Source organism: Euprymna scolopes, chromosome 26 (genome assembly GCF_053919585.1).
Source record: "Euprymna scolopes isolate OS-2025 chromosome 26, ASM5391958v1, whole genome shotgun sequence".
NCBI lineage: Eukaryota > Metazoa > Mollusca > Cephalopoda > Sepiida > Sepiolidae > Euprymna > Euprymna scolopes.
Window position 1 is genome coordinate 108,371,999 of NC_136507.1, and position 19,807 is coordinate 108,391,805.

General features: G+C 31.2%; 1 protein-coding gene across 2 annotated transcripts in view; it reads left to right on the forward strand.

Annotated features, from left to right (window-relative positions):
- The window catches only part of LOC145248357 (uncharacterized), a 264,510-nt gene that overhangs the window by 121,879 nt on the left and 122,824 nt on the right, over positions 1-19,807 (forward strand). Inside the window, exon 2 of one of the 2 annotated variants that reach the window (XM_080110278.1) lies at positions 4,648-4,802. The exons of the other annotated variant lie outside the window; for it this stretch is intronic. The gene's annotated coding sequence lies outside the window, so the exon portion shown is untranslated. The remainder of the gene's footprint in view (positions 1-4,647; positions 4,803-19,807) is intronic. 2 annotated transcript variants of the gene reach the window in all.

The following is a 19,807-nucleotide window of genomic DNA, read 5'->3' on the forward strand; positions in this document are numbered from 1 at the left end:
AACATTAACCCCAATTTTGACCCCTTAAAATGTATTGTTTTGGGATTAAATCAAATTTAAGTTTGATCCGTGTCCAAGTAACCTACATCTAAAATTTACATGAACCGCAAATTTGTATTCGACTGAGTAATAAACTTGGGACTTAATCGTTTTCTGGGTCAGGTTATTATTTGTTCCTATATTAAAACAACCTTGTGTTTGTTTGCCAAAGCACGGTTAACAAAATTTATCTAAGTAACAATTTACACAGAAACACATAAAGCACATTAAAAAATAACAAAAAACGTGAGTCTATAGAAGAGACAATTCTTGAAAGAATTATTTTTTGTTTGATGCTAACAAAATAAACAAGAATTTCGATTTTCTACCTCAAAAACAATGAAAAATATAAAAACAAAAACAATATCGGTTTTACTTGAATAAAGGCTGAAAACAAAGAACACACAATAAAATTCAACATAAAACTTTCATTAATTGTTTTTTAAAAAGTCTTTTCAGTTCCTATGTTTTCATCTTTTAAAAAGTCACTTCTGACAATTTTTTTTACTTATTGTAAAAGTTAAATGTTCTTTCCTTTTCTTGTAAAGGTAAATCACTCTTTTTTGACTTTTCTTTTCTCTTGAAAAAGGTTTTTTCTTCAATAGAAAAGTTTCCAATTAAGACTGGCCAGTATAAAATTTCATCGACTATATTTTCTAGTTAACCAAAAATGCCTTTGGGTTTTTTGTCTTAATTATTCTTTCGTTTTCCCCGTTTAGAGTTTTCTTGCTATTAACTAAAGGGAGAAACAAATGTTGACCGACCTATGGACCACAAAAAGGGTGTCTTCTCAGCAGTAAGGCTGCTTTTTTTTTTTTTATATTGAAATTGAAGTTATGTGCCAAGCAGTAGCAGAAATAAGGGGACAATTACAATTCCATGCAAGAGGGTCCAGAGATCACTTGGTACACTTCAGTTTAACTGCTGAAATGCCTCGCACCACCCATCACAGAAGATGAAAATGATAATTATGACTCCTCAACCCCACACCCCCACAAAGGTCGACATCTCCCCCAGGGATGTACTAATTAGCAAATTGGTCAATTACCGATTAATCGGCTGTTGATAATCGAACGATTACCAGGTTTTCTAATGCCGATTTATCAGCAAATTTTGCTGTCATAAACGATACTAATATTAATGTAATTTTATTGTATACAAAGACAAGTTAACTCCCGTTTTTGCTTGCCAGTAAAAATTTATCGAAGAGACACGATATTATCAAATAACCGGCATGACGTGCTGTTAACATGTAGACTTTTAAAACTGCATTTGAGGCAAACTGATGTAAACATATGGGAAATTTTCATCCTTTCTCTTCCTGTTGAATTAACATTTTTTACATTAAATCATTTGTCAAAGAAAATTATTTCTTCATTTTCAGTTTTCGTTTTGAGGAATCATACAGTAAATTGCGACAATGTGCAAACTGAAAATAAAGAATTTTCATCAGTCATACTCTTGTTCTTCATTTTTTAACTCTTGCTACTATTATTTATTTTTATTTTTCTGGTTTAAACCATATGTTTTATTGAGATAAATTACTAATTAGATATCAGACATAAGTAATTTAAATACGTAAAAAAAAATAACTAAATATTGGCAACAACATTCAATCATTATGGCAACCAATTTCTGCTGGAAGTATTCTGGTGTCAATCCCAAGAATAAGAATACAGCTGCTTGCAAGTTATGTCAAACCATCACATGAAGGGGCAGCAAATCAGCAAAAAAATTTTATGACTAATATGTTAAACCATCTTAGAAAGGTTCATTCAGAAGAAGCAAAAGTTGCAGATAAGAAAAGGAAACACAATGAGCATTCAGCGACAAACATCCCATAAAACAAGTGGTCACAACTTTGAATCTCAAGCGAAACACCAAACTAATAGAGAATCAATATTGGCCTAAAAGTTTAGGATATTAATGACCACAGGTCACGAGAGATTTATTATCTGAAAAGAGAAATGATTGCTGCTCATATTCAACCATATTCCGTAACATCTGACATTGGATTTAATAGGCTTGTTGCAAAACTTTGTTCAAATTACAGTATTCTTCAAAATGTATTTCACTGAAAAAATAATTCCCAATATATTTACAAAAGTAAAAACAAAATTCAATCATGTCTTGATGAAAGTAGCAGCAGTTCTTTGACTACAGACATTTGGACAGCTGTTACAAATAATAAACCCTTTCTGAGTTTGACAGGTCATTGGCTTCAAATGACTTTGTGCAGAGCTGTGCTTAGAGTTGTTCCATTCCTTGGTGCACAAACAAGTGCAAGAATAAGTGAAGAATTGCACAATATGGTTGCTGGTGTCAGGGAATGTGGTTTAGAATCACTGTCATGCTTAATACATTGCAGCTCTCTCGATAAATGACATTTTTTCCAACAAGTTGCGAAGACAATAATCACAACTAAAAGAAATATAGTCTCTCACTTTAATCTCCATTTGCGATTAGCAAGTTAATTGAAATACAAGATCAGTTTAATTTGGAAAAACAAACTCATTCAAGATGTGACCACACGATGGAATTCAACATATTATATGCTAAAAAGAAATTTAGAACCATGAAAAGCTCTTGTAATGTATGCTATTGATAAGATTCCTACCTTAACAATTTACGGATGAAGACTTGTTCAAAATATTGTCCAGTTACTGAGTCTATTTGAAGAAATCACTAAAGAAGCAAGTCACAGAACTCCAACCATATCAATGATAATACCTACAATTTTAGCTCTGAGGTTGTTTCTTTCAAAAGCTGTCCAATCAAATTCTGATATTTCTGACTTTAATGGAATCCTTACCATTCAATGAATCAATGGAAACAAGATTCTCATTCTATTTAAATGATAAAAACTTATCTACTTTCCTAGATCCATGATTCAAATTTCAAAAGAATGACACGGAAAACACTATTAAGAATTGGATTCTACATCTACATCTTCTACTGATGATAATGAAGCAGAATCAGCAGGTTACACTTCTTCAAATTCTGTTGAGGGTCAAGAAGATCAAAGTGAAAATAAAACTATCTCTTTTAAGTCTTACAGTAAGAAATCTAAACTTAGAGCAGGTAGAAGCTGAGTTAAACCTGGAGATTGCAACTACAACAGAAATACAAGAATCACAATTTAAACTCAAATGCTTAAGTGGGCAAAAAAACTTGATCATTATGTAGTTTTATCACTACTCGCAAGAGGTGATGATCCATTTCAGTGTTGGAAGAAAACACAAGAGACCTTACCACTGCTGAGTAAACTGGCTTCAAAATATTTAAGAGCACCATCTTCATCTGTGGAGAGTGAGAGGCTAGGTGTATCAGAATTTTTGTAGGAATATTTGACACCTCTAACACAAAACTGCTAATAAAATATAAAAATCTCGTAATTCCTCTGTTAAAAGTGGGTTGTTTATTTTCTTTATGGATTATACTTCCAAAATAAACTATTAAAGTTGTTTTAAAAGTAATAGGAATATTTTTTTTTTTTTTAAACAGTAAGGAATTTTCCGAACTCAATATTTTTCAATTTTTAAACTTAAAAAATCTATCAAAATTTTTCTATTGATTCTATTTTTACGATATTTTCCGGGTCAATGTGAAATTTTGTGTTCTTTCCAATAAACTGAATACGATATTTTAGACAAACGTTTTTTTTTAATTCACGCCCCCCCCCATTTTCAAGTGTCTATTAAAAAGTAAATAATTAATTTACTCACCGAAAAGTCAATAATTAATTTACTCACAAATTGAAGAGAAAAGGTCAATAAATAATATATTCAAATTTAAAACAAAAAAAAAAAAAAAAACGTAGTGTTTTTTAGAATTTTACCTGTAAAGTTTGAAGTTTAAAACCTTTTTATTAAAACCACGTGACCTAACACTTAACAAATATGAAGTTAAATTAGCAGTTACTATGTTAATATGTCAAAGCTATCTGATGAGTCATTCGACAGTGATGAAATGGTTTAAATTTAATAGGAAAGAGAAAAGTAATTAATTGGCCAATTAACTGGCAAATCAGGAGATTACCGATTAAGTAATTCTAAGATAAAGGAGGAGCGTATTATATGAAGTGTAATTTTACTCTGTAGTTGGCTTGTAATTTCTTTTTTTTTTTTTATCTAATTATTTAATTATATTCATTTAAGAATTAAAAATTGTATTTTGTAATTTTATTTAAAGACAAAAAGCCATAATAGTGGCCAGACACTTAATTAAATGTTAATTTAGCAGTTATTACTATGTTAATGTGTCAAAGCTATCTGATGAATCGCTTGGCAGTGAGAAAATAATTTAACTTTAATAGGAAAGTGGCAAAGTGGCTGATTAGGTTGGTTACTGATTACCTGTCGATTAATTGGTACACCCCTAATCGCCACCACCACCACACTGCCTGTTGGTGGGGTAAGAAATAAAATTCTCAAAATATATTTAAATTTTTTTAATTTAAAAAAAAAAAAAAGAAACTAAGTTTTTTTTTTTTTTCTGCCTTTTTTTTTTCTCTTTATGTACAAATCTAAATTTTTTTCCAGAGATTTTATAGATTATTTAAAAATTATTTCTTTGCATAATTTTTTTTCCACATTTTTTCTTTTACAGTTTTTTATTTACCAATTTGGATTTAAAAGTTTTTACTTCGAGCCAAAAAGGATTAACTTTTTTACATAAAAGAAAAATGGTTGGATTCATGTGATTTAAACCAAAAACATTTTTTTTTGTTTACTACAAATTTCCAAAACCAAGTTACCTAGAAGGTAAGCACATTTTTATTTATTTAATTTTAATTTTACTTAAAATCATTTTAACATTTCTTTCTCTTATATGTGGTGAAAACACAACTTCTAAATCAGGACTTGAAAGGTTCATCAGCAGAAATCCAACCCATAATGGAGCTGGTTAAGCAACATTGGCTGCTCAACAACCTGTTTAATTTTACGACTAGCTCCACCTATGTAGCATTGCCTGGTGTGTTTTAATTTTTATTTGTTTGCACATCTTTTTTTTTCTTTTTCTTTTTCTTTTAAGTTATACAGAAAAAAAAAATTTTTAATTGTAAGGAGATCATTTTTTTTTTATATTTAAACAAAAATGAGTTATTTCCCTTGTTGATTTTGATTTTTCAGTCATGATATCAAAATATTTCCATATTACTGGTTGTCTAACCTGAACCACATATTAAACTGCTGCCAAGTATATTATTTTATTGCAAATAACATGGTGCAGCAAAAATAACTGAAAATTTGCATTGGAATCAAAGTTTTATATGTCAGCTTAAATATTAAAGTTTTGCCCAGGATTTTCCAACTCTGTTTAAATGGTTGATGTTATCCGATTGTATCTATGATTATATAAAAAGTCGCTTTGTGTGTACGAGCTCCTTCTTTGTAGGTTCCAAAACGGCTGTGCTAGAATATACATTAGTTCTGGGGTTGAGTAACAATTGAGAAAACTTGTTTTAATTTTTCTAATCAATATCGTTTATAATTAACTGAACAAGTTGGGTATATCTCTCTTAGCGCCATTTCTCACTATATGTCGAGTGAACTCCTCTCTAATATTTCTTAATGTGAGAATTTAAAGAAAGAGTGATTCTCTTTTCTCACGTCGCCATCATCATTCCTTTTCACTCTCTTGATTTCTCTCTAACAATTTTTCATGTGTCTGTGATCATCTGAAAGAAGAAAAATCTGTTTCAATTGTTCTAATAACCTGTAATTCATCTGAACAAGTCACCAATCTCATTTCATTAGCTGTCTGGTTTTCTCTCCTTCCTCTCCCTCTGTTCATTCAACCACTCTCTAATATTTCTTAATGTTTCTGCAAGCATTCAGAGAAAGAGTGACTCTTTTTAAACGTCATTATCTAATTTGCATACGTGTGTCTGCTCACATAACTAAACACCTATGTTCATGATGACAAAATAAGTTTCTTTCTTTCCATGTAAGATTAACAAAATATAATATTTCTTTATAAGCTATCTATTAATAATAGACATTTCGTCTGCATACGAAACTATCCATGCATTTTTCTCACCTTTTTCCCGTCTATTGATTCAACTACTCTTAACATCTGTTAATGTTTCTATGATCATCTGAAAGAAAGTGATTCACGTTGCCATCTAATTTACATATGTGTCTGTACAAACCACAACCATGTATGCAAATTAAATAGCAAAATAATACTTTTACTTTTCTCTATATGAGAATAATAAATAATAGTGTTAATTTTGTATGAATAAGACAACGAATTAGAATATAAAAATAGATTTGTTTTTAGTTATGCAACAAGATCCGTTAACGTAATAGCTATCAAATCTAATGTAAACAAATTCTTGTTGAGTCGTCCTCATAAATAATCAAATTTTACCCAATTTACACCATTGATTACTACATTACTACCACCTTATATTCATTAATCCTTATCCTCGAGTGGCCTCTGGGTTTTGATAAGTGATGACTCCCAAGTAAAAAAAACCGAAAAAAACAGATGACAGTTTACGAATTTTCCATTGAAATCAAAGTTGAAGGAATAATGGTCACAAGTAAGAGTGACGGGAATTTTTTCTTTCGTTTCTTGAAATTGTTGGGTATGTTTGACAAGATTCAGCTCACAGGTTTATTAATGTTATCAGCATTTGTAAGAGAAAATGTTTTAATTTAAGCCTTTTTTTTTCTTTTTTTTTTTTTTTTTTTGGTTAATAGAAGTTACAGAAGAAAAACTAAACATCTTTAATGGATGTTTGTGTTAGATGTCTTTATTGCATCATTTTGAGAAACCATTAAAAAAAAAAAATTTTTAAAGATATTTATAGCAAATTCTTAATTCGCTTTCATTTGTAAAAATCATGGAAGTTTTCTAATCAAAGATGGCAGACATTTTTTTTTTCTTTTAAGAACGAAATTTTGAGATTTCACAAAATGCAATTTGTCATCAGAAATTTAATTCAATTTTTACAGAAACTTCCAATAAATTGGTTATATGCTTATTCGTTGCTTGTTTATCGAAAAATAATTTTAGTGTGTGCATGCACACGTATGTGTGTGTGTGTACTTGTGTAAGATCCGTGGGAGAGAACCCCAGCAAAGTGCTCGATTATAAAGAAAATATCAAAATTATAGTGTAATATTTATTCATATTTTTATCTTTGGTTTCAAATTCGTACACCATTTCCAGGAACACACACACATATATATGTATATAGAGAGAGATAAATAAAGGTTGAAGAGACCAACAAAGGCGACTAGATATTAGTCTTCTTTGTTCTGTATTTGAAACCGACTGTATTAATGTTGTTTCTGATCTTCTGTAAGATATATATATATATATACACACACATACACACACACACATATATCCCCCAAACATCTGGCTTTGATGGAGGGGAGACTAAAACTTGCTGCTATGGTTTCAAATGATTTGAAATAACAGCAAGGGGAGACTTGATTCCAAATATTTCTGATATGTTATATCTCCCCTCTTTTAGAATAGGGTACGATTATGAATATCTCCAGTATCAAATAATCCTTATACACTGAAATTTACTTTATGTATGAAAACTAAAGAGGGGCGATATAACATATGTGAAATATTTGGAATCAAGTCTCCCCTTGCTATTATTTCAGATCATTTGAAACCATAGCAGCAAGTTTTAGTCTTCCTTCCATCACGGCCAGAGGTTTTGGGGAAATATCAGATATTTTGTAATTCATATGCAAAACTATGAAAACAAAAGGTGCAGTATCTTTCTACCAATAAAAATTCCTTTAAAATTACCACTATTACAGGTTTTTTAGGGTGCTACATCTATATATGAACATATCTATATTTGTAGACAAATTGAATATTGAATTACTCATATCTTTGGTTCGATGGGACGACACTAGATGAAAATTTGCAGGCTTTTTGAAGATTATAATACTATGGTATGGCTAAAATTTTATGACAGCTGTTAAAAAAGAACCTATATTTTCAAACCAATGAAATACGCCCAAATTTGCCTACATTTTTATATATATAGTGTCCTGGTAAGCAGTTTCAGTTTTACTGCTTCAGTTGTCTCCCCCGTGGCTTTGCCAGGCCACTAATCTATATATCTATAAAAGTGAACGTGTCTGTCTGTCTGTCTGTGTACATTTCCCTACGCAATAACTCTGTCAATTTTTAGTCTATAGACTCGAAATTTGAAATACCGGGTACTGAGATTTGGGAAAATCGATGTGACGGGTGTCAGCCAGAAATTTGGCTGTTAAGGGGTCAAATTTCAACGATTTGACCTTTAAGAACTCTACCAAACTCCTCCGACAATTTTGGGTCTAGACACTTGAAATTTTAGATATAGGTTCCTTGAACCTGGATCTAATTTAATAAAGTGATTTGAGCCCGAAACTATAAATTTTAAGGGGTCATAATAGGGGTCAAATTAAAAAAAAATTTACTCTTTTTTTTTTTTTTTTTTGCTCAGCATACACCTCCAAACACTCGGGCAACGCCGGGCTGAAATGCTAGTATATATATATATATATATATATATATATATATATAATATATATAATGTGTGTGTGTGTGTGTGTGAAAAATGACTTATGAAAATGTCGATAAGCAAGGATGCATAGCGTAACGGATAAAGTATTTGGTAAATACAGTTAAGTGACAGTTGACTGGGGGGGGGGGTTGAAGATGCAATCTTTTGTGCAGGTGATACTAAGAATACAATTACTGATTACTATGACGTCTACTCAGTTATGGTTGACTGAATAAAAGCATGCTATCCACATGGATTAAAGAACTTTATTCAAAATTCCGTACAGATTTCTGAATTTGATAGAATACACCTGACGAAAGTTAGGTTTCATCGACTAAAACGTTGTGAAACTATCACTAAAAGTGAGAATAGTAGTCCGAATAATTCAAATTATCAATCCTCAAAAATTCAAAAGCATGAAAATATGTTCTTACACATGTACTTGAGCACACATAATTTTTCCTAGACTAAAAATAGAATATTACGCCATCATTGTCTGGATCAATAGTTTTTCTGTTTTTTTTTTTTGAATAATACCATTCAAAAAATGCAATATATCAGATGCCTAGGAAACAATTTGTGAGTCGTATTTAGTGTTAAGAACTACACTCGCCATTTTCTTTTTCTTTTTTTTCCATTTTTTTTTAAATTTTTATTTATTTTCTTTTTTTTTTTCTTTTTTTTTTTTCATCTTATTAAAAAAATCGGATCAAGTAAAGATTAGATAACCCGTAGCAAACGACAAAAATAGGCGACCAATTCAAGGGGCACCGGTTGCTCGACCTTGACATTGCCGTTAGTTGTTTGTAAACTTATAAACAGGTCAAATAGCAGACATATTTGAATGTTCGCGAGCAAGATTTTTAAAAAATATATTTACAAAACTTTTAAAGATTTAAAAGAAAGTATATATTTACAAAACATTTTCTTTAATATTAAATATTTACAAAACTTTTAAGGATTAAAAAACTTTTTTCTATTTGCACAAAGCTTTTTGTGTAAGTAACAAAACGAACGTAAATGTAACAAAATATATTTAAATAAATGGGTGTCTTTCTGAGTACGTTTTTTTAAATATATTTACAGAACTTTAATAAAACTAATAATAATAATTATAATAAAAATAAAAAAATAAAATGAATGAACTATATTAATTGCAAAACATTAGAAACTGAAAATTTCGGACGCTAAACTTACTTGCACTTAGTTTGTCTTTATAGAGAAGTAAGCAAATAGCAAGTCTTTTTTTTAAATTTTTTTTAAATAAAAATAAAAATTATAAAAAGATTTGTATCTTGTGATACTACGCTTCATCTTTATAAAATAAGTTATAAAAGACACGTGAATAAAATATATTTTTTAAATCTCGATTGTTTATACTTGTGATTTTATTATGCGTAAAAATTGCCTCGGTCTAGAAGGATTTCTCCTCCACTGACCACCTATATACATTGCACTTTAAATAAATATTGAATTGTATTAAAAACACACAAAGAAAGACACACACACACACACACACACACAGTACATAAAAATTAATCTTGGTCGCAAAAATCCGAACAAGTCAGTCATTTTATATTTGTTTCTGCCATAAAAAGTTTAGTTATAATAATTTTATTTCAATTTTTTTTTTTTAATTATGTATTTGCATCATCCGAAATTCTCGAAATTATGTATTTGCATCATCCCAAATTCCCGAAATTATGTATTGGCATCATCCGAAATTCTCAGTTATAACCTCGATTTATTTATTTATTTGGTATTATTTTACGACCTGCCCCAGCCTAGTATAAACACTCCAACCATCCCATATTAAGAACGGCTTTCGGAATAAACACCTCCCAACCTCCCCATGTTAAGAACGGCTTTTGAGGTTGGGGGTGTTTATTCCGAAAGCCGTTCTTAACATAGGGAGGTTGGAGTGTTTATAATATGCTGGGGCACGTCGTAAAAATTTACCATTTATTTATATTATTATTATTATTATTATTATAATTATTGTTAATAGTTTTATTAAAAGTCCTGTAAATATATAAAAAAAACGTACTCAGAAAGACATCCATTTATTTGAATATATTTTGTTACATTTATGTTCGTTTTATTACTTACATTAAAAAGTTTTGCCTAAATAGAAAAAAGTTTTTTTATCCTTAAAAGTTTTGTAAATATTTAATATTAAAGAAAATGTTTTGTAAATATATATTTTTTCTTTTATATTTTTAAAAGCTTTGTAAATATAGTTTTAAAAAATCTTGCTCGAGAACATTCAAATATGTCTGTTATTTGACCTGTTTATAAGTTTACGAACAACTAACAGCAATGTCAAGGTCGAACAACCGGTGCCCCTAGAATTGTTCGCCTATTTTTGTCGTCTGCTACGGGGTATCTAATCTTTACTTGATCCAAAAAATCTATTGAAACTCGATAAGTTAGAATCGCTCGACTATTGAATTGTGTTGAACTTTAGGATTTGAATAACATATCAGTTGAAAAAAAAAAACTGATTCAATAAAGGGGTAGAAATTATTGAAGCATAATTTCAATCGATATTGGTTGAAATGTGTTCAAATCGGATTTTTCATATTCTCTCCAAACATTGAATTCTTTTTAAAAAATCTGTCAATAGAATATTACCAGTGTTTTTGAAATTGATTAATTTTTCAAATTTACTTAAATATAATTTTACTTGGTTGAGTATTGATTTCAAACAAGTTTCAGATATTTGAAATCATGTTTTAAACGTTTGAAATATAGACTATTAATATTTGAAAAAGCTCTGATTGATATACTACTGATAATTGAGCTTAAACTAAACTGCAGCTTTGAACTATAATTCTGGGAATTTGATCATTTTTTTTTTCTTTTCTTAAAAATGAATAAAAATTCATTTTTAGCTAAGCGCCTAAGCGTTGCCCGAGTGTTTGGAGGTGTGTGTTAAGCAAAAAAAAAAAAAAAAAAAAGCAAGTTATAGTACGAAGGCAGGTTCGAATCCGTGACACGAAGACAGAAAAGAAAGTGGAGGTGTGTGTAAGGGTGTTGGTTAAGCAAAAAAAAAAATAGTGGTAGTAGGCAGGCAGGCTCGAACCCATACCGCGAAGGAGGAAAAGAAAGTGAAAAAAAAAAAAAAATGTGACGTGCTAGCTGTTGCGCCCATCGCCAAACTGGAAGGTTTAAATTAAGGCGAGACAATCGAAAAGAGGCAATGACTTGAAAATATCGGCGAAAAAAGCAACCTCTTCCTCTACAAAAGTGCCTAGTTGAGGACAAACTAAATGTTTTTAACCAATTTTTCGGTATTTGTCATCTGAAGGGCCGAGCTTCAAAACGATACCGATCTCATGAAATCCGTCGCCTCTGTCGAAAGTTTTAGGCAAACATACATACATACACGCACACTAACAGACAGGTGAGATTTATATAATAGATAACTTTTGAATTGTTTTGGTTCAGTAAGTTAAAAGTTCTTATATATATATATATATATATATATATATATATATATATATATATATATATATAAAAACTGTGTGGTGTTTGAAGGGAAAGACCTCTAGCAAGTGTTTAATTATAAAGTAAAATTCAGTATGAGATTAAAATTAAATATTATTTTAAAATTTTCCGGAAGTCAGGAAAGCATCAGTACCATCAGTTTCAAATCCGATTTAAGGGGTCCAGTTTACAGTCAAAAAATATAAGAACTTTCTTTAGCCTCTGTTTATATATGTTCTCATCGAAAATGGTCACCACACATTGTATTATATATATATATATATATATATATATATATATATATATATATATATATATATATATCTGTATATTTTGACAGCAAGTCATTATTCAAGCACGTCTGATGGAACATGACTGAATTCTGCTTTGTTCCGATTTTGTTGGATAACTTTTTAATTTACTGAGTGGTCTTTTTTATTTCGGTTGGCATGTTGTATATTATGGCGCCTAGTGGTTGTTTTTCGGCCATATTCTTCTCGAGCATTTTCAATCGGTGCATCTGAGATATATAATGGCATAATCCCGTTCAAAAACCAGTTCTCACTTAATAAATGAAATGAAGCGACATTGAGCCTGGTCCATACCAGAAGTCTTCCACAGGTGCTGTATGTTTTAGAACACTAAATTATCCCTGCAAAATAATAAAAACCCAGGTGAAAAGATGCCTTTTGCAAGTTTTTCAGTATAACCTGCTAAACTACATGTGATAACTCCTCAACAAAATAATCGCCCTAATGGACAAGTTCTCAAGCATGTGGCGAAGATCTCTGAAGTGTGCACATGGATAGATAAATGGAATTAAATTACCAAGTTCTGTTTCTTAAAACTGTCTTTACGGATAAGAATTAAAGTTGTTTTTTTTTTTTCATTTCCACTTTTAAATATTGTGATTATTTAGAAACTTTGTTTTAACAAAACGAGAATTCCATGTCTTTTTATTTCATTCTCATCATTTGTTTTTGTTGTATGTGTCTATATTTATCTTCTAAATAAAAGATGTCTAGCGTAGAAACCATTTAAATGTTTTCTCAAAACAAATATCCTCTGGCAATTTTGAAGTAAACAAAACAAAAAAAAACAAAAAAATGGGTTTCTAGCAGCGATGAGAAAAAATATAGAAATTCTGTTTTATTTTTTTTTTCTTTAGAAAATATACTTTTATTTAGGTTTTTATTTATTTTATAAAAAAAAAAGATTTAACAAATGTTTTCTAAGGATATAAAAAGATTCATCGAAAATGATTCTTTGAACTTACTTTTTTTTATCATTTTTAATAGTGTCAATATTTAACGCTTTCACTTAATGATTTTTGCAGAAAGATTTGGTAAAGACCTGTTTGCTTTTCATTTTACTTCAATCTCAAGCACGTTTAGATATTAACAGTTTGCAGACCCTGCCATGGCTGAGGATTAATTCATAAGAAAATAAGCTTATTTATTAAGTCTTCATTTTCCATCAGATGAATGTGACGTCATATGACTCGGGCTAAAGGAATCAGTCGTTTTTTGGTTGCCCAATAAAAACAATGAAAGAAATTCAGATAAAAATTCACACATGATTGACCACTCAAGAATGAATTTAAAAAATTTATGTAAATTTTATTTATTCTTTTTTTTTTTATATTTATTGTCAGTTTACAAATTAAATAAAATATTTTTACTCAGTGTAATATTCTTTCTGTTGTTAAAAAAAAAAAAAAAAAAAAAAATCCAGTACGCTGAATAAATAAAATACTTCAATCTCATTGGTCAGTTTGTGAAGACGGAATAACATGCAACTTCATCAGTGTTTCTTATTTGCAGATTTTGAGTCATTTTGTAAGTGAAAGAAAGTGATTACTTAAACTCTCTCACTTTTCTCTCTCTCTCTCTCTCTCTCTCTTTCTCTCTCACTGTCTCGTTTTCTGTCTGTCTGTCTCTCTCTTTCTCTTTCTCAATGTACACTTTTTTTTATCTTGCTAACTAAATCAATAAAAAAAAAAAAACAAGTAATAAATCATCATTTGCGACAACTTCCTAACAAAACCATACAAATAGGACACACATATTATGCATTCATATTCAGATGCACATATTACAGCAGATTACAATGGTTGTCCCTAACATACATTAATCGTCATCTTGATATATTATAATCATATTCAGTTTAATGTCCGTTTTACATGCTGGTATATGTTGAACGATTTTAAGAAATTGACTTCCAAAGTAACTTATCTCTGGCCAGGTCTTTATTTATCCCTCCTTCCTTCAGTTTAATTTTTATCAATTCCCATGCTTTCCTTGGCTTTCTCTTGTGAATTGAACCTACTACCTTAACTCTTCTCCATCCTCTAACCCCAAAACTTATCCATTGTCGTCATACTCTATCTCTTATTATGCACACACCGCCCTATACTGTCCATCAGAACTAAACCTGTCTCGCATTATCCAACCATCATGTCATGCTCGTGTCATTTCTCTCTCTATGCAACGCATGTCCTCAACCCTCACTGGCTAGATTTCATATTACATATATCATTACACCGCATACACATGCTTGAGAGATTTTTTTCCCTTGGTTACTAATGATAACGCTCTGCTGGTTAGTAATGACAGAAAATCTACTTGTCAAACTTTAGGACAATTTTTTAATATCTGCCCAATCCAAATATACTTTCTCCACATCTGAGTTGTCATCCATCTCCATTGTCTGACATTTCTAATATCTCTTCATGTTACACCAGTAATTATCTGCGCCACACAATGCCAAAAAACAAAAAAAAAGAAGATTTTTCTCTACAAAACAACCAAACTAAACACCATAAATAAATATTTCAAGATATAAACAACTTGAAGCATAAAGCTTACTGGATTCAGCATTTATTCCACTCCTAATTTTTACAATCACACCAGCACCTGCACCGCTCTGTGCTCCAATCGTATCATCAATGAAACAAAATTTCTGAACAAGCTCAATAGCTTTGTTATCTAGATATGCTTTCTTCACATCTGAGCTGTCATCCATCTACATTGTCTTATATTTTTCTTTTAACAAAAACTGATTATACTCTATCAACCTACTAGTAATTCCACTGCACTGCTTGTGTACCCAATGCTTACAGGTAGCACAAAAAAATGAATTGCCTCCAACCCCAACCCCTAAGCAGAGAAATTTTCCTTTTTTTAGGAGGTTCCCAACTGACCCTCACTTTGGTTTTCGTAAACATTTACTTTCAGGGCTTTAATTTAATGAATAGGTTATCCATTGTTTCACAGAAAACTATTAAATCCTCAGCATTTCTTCTGGACAACCTGTACGGCATTCTGTGCACAATGCGTCGACGACTCAAATAGCTTTGTATTTTGCTCTTGTTGCTTCCCTTGTTACTGCCACATGCACTAAACTTTTAATTGCTAAACTATTTCCCTTTCTTTCTATTTTTCTCTGATACACTTCTCAACCTCCTCATTTCACCAACATGTCATCCGATATTTTACAGGCCTTTCCATTCACCCACATCCTTCAGTATCTATCCTGCCTTGACAGGTTTCAAAACTAGCTTTGAAACCTAGTAGGTGATGCCCTTTTCTCTTCCCTGCCACCTTTTTCCCACACAAAAGACGTTGCAAGTCTCTCTCTGCACTATCATTGTTTTCATAGCAAGTGTTCAACTGAACTCCAATGTAGTTCCCCCTTGCCAAACTTTCACAAACAAAAACACTCGACCCTCTACAACAACTATATATGATTTCCCTCATGCTCTAACTTTGCCTAAATCTAAATGCAGATTCTATGAACAAAGCTTCTTTTCCAGAACTGCCCGCCTGTGGAACACTTTTGCTAGCTTGCTTCCCAGTTGATTACAGCTTGATTAGCCTTCAAATCTAATGTAAACAAGTTCTTGTTCAGCCATCGCTATAAATGATCAAATTCTACCCAATTTACACAACGATTACTACACTACCACCTTAGATTCGTTAATCCTTATCCTCGAGTGGTCTTCAGGCCTTGAAAAGTGGTGACTCGAAAGCAAAAAAAAAACAAAACAAAAACTCTTCCAAATCATTTGGTTCCTCCAACCTCCACACATTTTTCTTACGGATAAACTCTTTTCCCTCTTGAGCTTTCTTAAATATGAAATCGCAAATAATCGGCTGTGTTGTCATGGTTTCTTCACCAGGTCAATTATTTGCACATCGCTTAAGATCTTTCGGTTTCTTTTTCTAATCAGCTGATAATCTAATTCAGTCTTTGCAACACCAGATTCGTATGTAACAAGATGCCGGGACAAGATCACAGTGTAGTATCTGTTCTTCAGATGCTACACTTCAATTCCTTGTTCTCTGTCAGTGAAGGAGAAATCCTTCACGACTGAGACAATTTTTATTTTTGTTCCTTTTCTCCACGTTAAAAAACGACCCTGGTGTCTAACTCTGTCCCGTGGGGAGGCATTGTAAATAGGAATAGGAACAAGATGCCGTTCCTTTTTTGTTCCTAAAAAAAGTGTTGGTTGCTAAGACCAATTGCAAGACCAAATTTGAAAATTCTTTCTCGTTCTGTATTGTTATTACTATATTTATTTCGTCCCTGCACATTCTCACAATGAATAAATACAAAATAAACAAAACATAAGACAAAATCAATAGATTAAATAAATAAAAAAAAATAACAGCAAAATACTTTCAAACCCATTAAAAACAACTTAAAATGAGTAATTTGTGTTAATTTTTGCATTAAATACTAATCCCTATTAATCTCTAAATGTACATCGAACGGATACTATAAATTAATATTTAGTTCTCTGTGCCTTATAACAAAGGTCAATACAAAATGTTGGGCAGATCGGCCCAGTAGTTTCCAAGACAGACTAAAATATATATGATATAGATGACAATCCTGATGATTGGAAGCACTCAAAATAGTCCATAAAATATTTTTTGACAGTTTTCATATCTACAATCACTTGAAGAGTAAAGGAAATATTTAAAAAAAAAAAAAAATACAAAGAGAAAAAACAAAGCGAAAGAAAACGTCATATTTTTTAACCAATCTTGTCCAGATCATAATTTATCTAAAGTTAAGTGTTTTTGTATTTGCATGTTTATAGGATTCACTCCTAAACTAACCACTCATGAATTTTCAATTACAACTGCTAGGTGTAAAGGTGGATGCTGTGGGCTATATTTAATTTAGTTTTGTGCACAAAGAGATAAAGCCCTGCATAAAAATTCAGATACCTTCGATTTTTTTTACATTTTATCCATAAACGGTTGACATCAATTAAACCTTTGACATCAATTAAATAATATTTTTTAAATTTCAGTTCCTTTGAAGTATTTTAAAGTGTTTTTGGGGTCACAATATAGGCATAGCCTCTCATTTAAAATGTAAATATTTCAGATTTGCATTAAATTTGATCCATATTCATTAGACAACAATTAAGCAAGATTCCCTGAATTTCAATTTCTTTCTAAGAGTCCTTCAGCTTAAGCCTTAAATTTGAGGTATTTTCTACAATCAAAATCATGTCATAAGAATTTCCAATTTTCTTGATTTCTTTTAATAAATATTTGATTCATGATGAATAAAAACAATTCTGTGCTTCAAAATCGAAGGAATATTTCCGTGGACACAGTGAACGTTGTTGTTGTGTTGGACATAACTTTCATAATTATAAGTATTTCTTTGAATTTCTAGTACTTGAATATTTATTGAAATAAAAAATTAAAAAAACAAAATTAATTTTTTAAAACCCTATTATTTAAGGCACATTGTATTTACTTTTGTTGATCTCTGTTCTTTAATATCTCCAATTTTAATAATTCTGCATTAAGTATGTCGTACTTTGCATAATTTTTGTAGTCAATTTTAATTTCTACTCATTTTTATGAATATCTGACAATTGCTCCACATCATCGGCAAATTGCTCTTTTCTCAATTGATGAAGAATTGATATTTTTAGATGGTGTGTAAATGTTTCAAGAGATGAATTTGTTCATTTGTCACCAAAAACAATCATCATCATCATCATATTCCATTTAACGTTTATTTTACATGCTGACATGTGTTGGACGGCTTTTTAAAAATTGACTTCCAAACTAATCCATCTCTAGCCTATTATGTATCTTTCTCTCAAATTCATCTTCATCACTTGCTCCTATGTTTCTCTTAGGTTTTGTCTGCAAACTGACCCTGCTATTCCAACTGTTGTACATCTACTAACCCAAGCACTCTTTTTCAATGTGATCAAACCAACGGTCTCCTCTTCTGCGCACGTCTCCCTTATAGCTTGTATCTCCCAGATTTAATCTTCCTCTGAGGTCATGAAATGTAAGTCTCATATTACACATCCTTATATCATTCTCTTCATGCAACACATATCTTCAACCTTCAGTGCAAATAATTATTAATGAATTTAAAATGTGGCTGAATCACAGATGCAAATGTACTTTTACCATTCGTAAATGAACAATAAACTGAGATTAGTAAATTTGTAAACTTTTCCGACTTGGTGTAACCTGTTAATCCTATAATAGATATTCCTGTTAATCCTTCTTAAATTGAATCGTCTGGATTTGTAGCCATCTTGCAATTACTTTGTGTCAGCTGTGATCACTTTATAATATATATATATATATATATATATATATATATATATATATAGCAAATCACTATCTAAACATGTCTGATTAAATACAAGTTTTCAAAAATAGGAGACTTGTTCTCACATCTTAGAAGACATTTCATAGGTAAATTTAAAATTATTTGAAATCCAGAAAATGCCAAGGAAGATTTTATCAATAAAACCTTCTCATCAACCAATAATAGCCATGGCTAATGATACATTACCTGAAAGTACTTCATTCAAACTCCTCTGCTTAACGTTCACAGGGAACATGAGTTGGAACATAGACATTGAGGGCATTGCTGCAGCTGCTGCGAGGAAGGTGGGCTCTCTCTACTGTGCTAGAAAGTTATTTACGCCTGAAAGTATCCTGTATTTCTACTAGGCCATATATGGAGTATTGTTATTACATTTGGGCTGGTGCATCTGCTACTAGTCTCTCACTCCTGGACAGGGTCCAAAGGAGAGTTGCCAACCTGATAGGTCCTGAAGTGTCATCTAAGCTTCAACCTCTGTCCCACCGACAAAATGTTGCATCCCTCTGCCTGTTTTACAAGTATTTTAATGGTATATGCTCCTACAAACTACAAGTGCTTGTACCCCCCTCGATGTAAATACCTCCGACAAACCTAATAAGCAGCAAAATCCCACCCCTACACAGATCCCCAGTAGTTTCTTCTCCAGAACTGCTAGACTTTGAAATTCCCTTCCAGGTTCCTGCTTCCCCAACTATACTGATATGCAGAAGTGCAAGTGTAATGTGAACACGCATCTTGTTGCCCAACTCCCTACATAGTATCCCTGCAATTGTATCCAAGATAGTAGCCGTCTACATCAAAGTGGCGTCTGAGACTTTCGGTGTTAACGCACCCTTATCAAAGAAGGCTGTTGTGTTTGTCTTATGTCTTTCGTTTTTTTTTTTTGTTGTTTTTTTTTTTTTTCATTTTAGATGTTAAAGTCCTTAGGGATTAAATTCTCGTGGAGTGAAGATAAAAACGTCTGTTCTTATTGACGATTGTAGTCTGTTTGAGTTGAAAACAATTTTAGCACAACAGTTTGTATTTTTCTTAACTTTGCTAGTAATTTTCTCGATTTGAGCAATTCGTTTTGTATCTGTTGGTAAA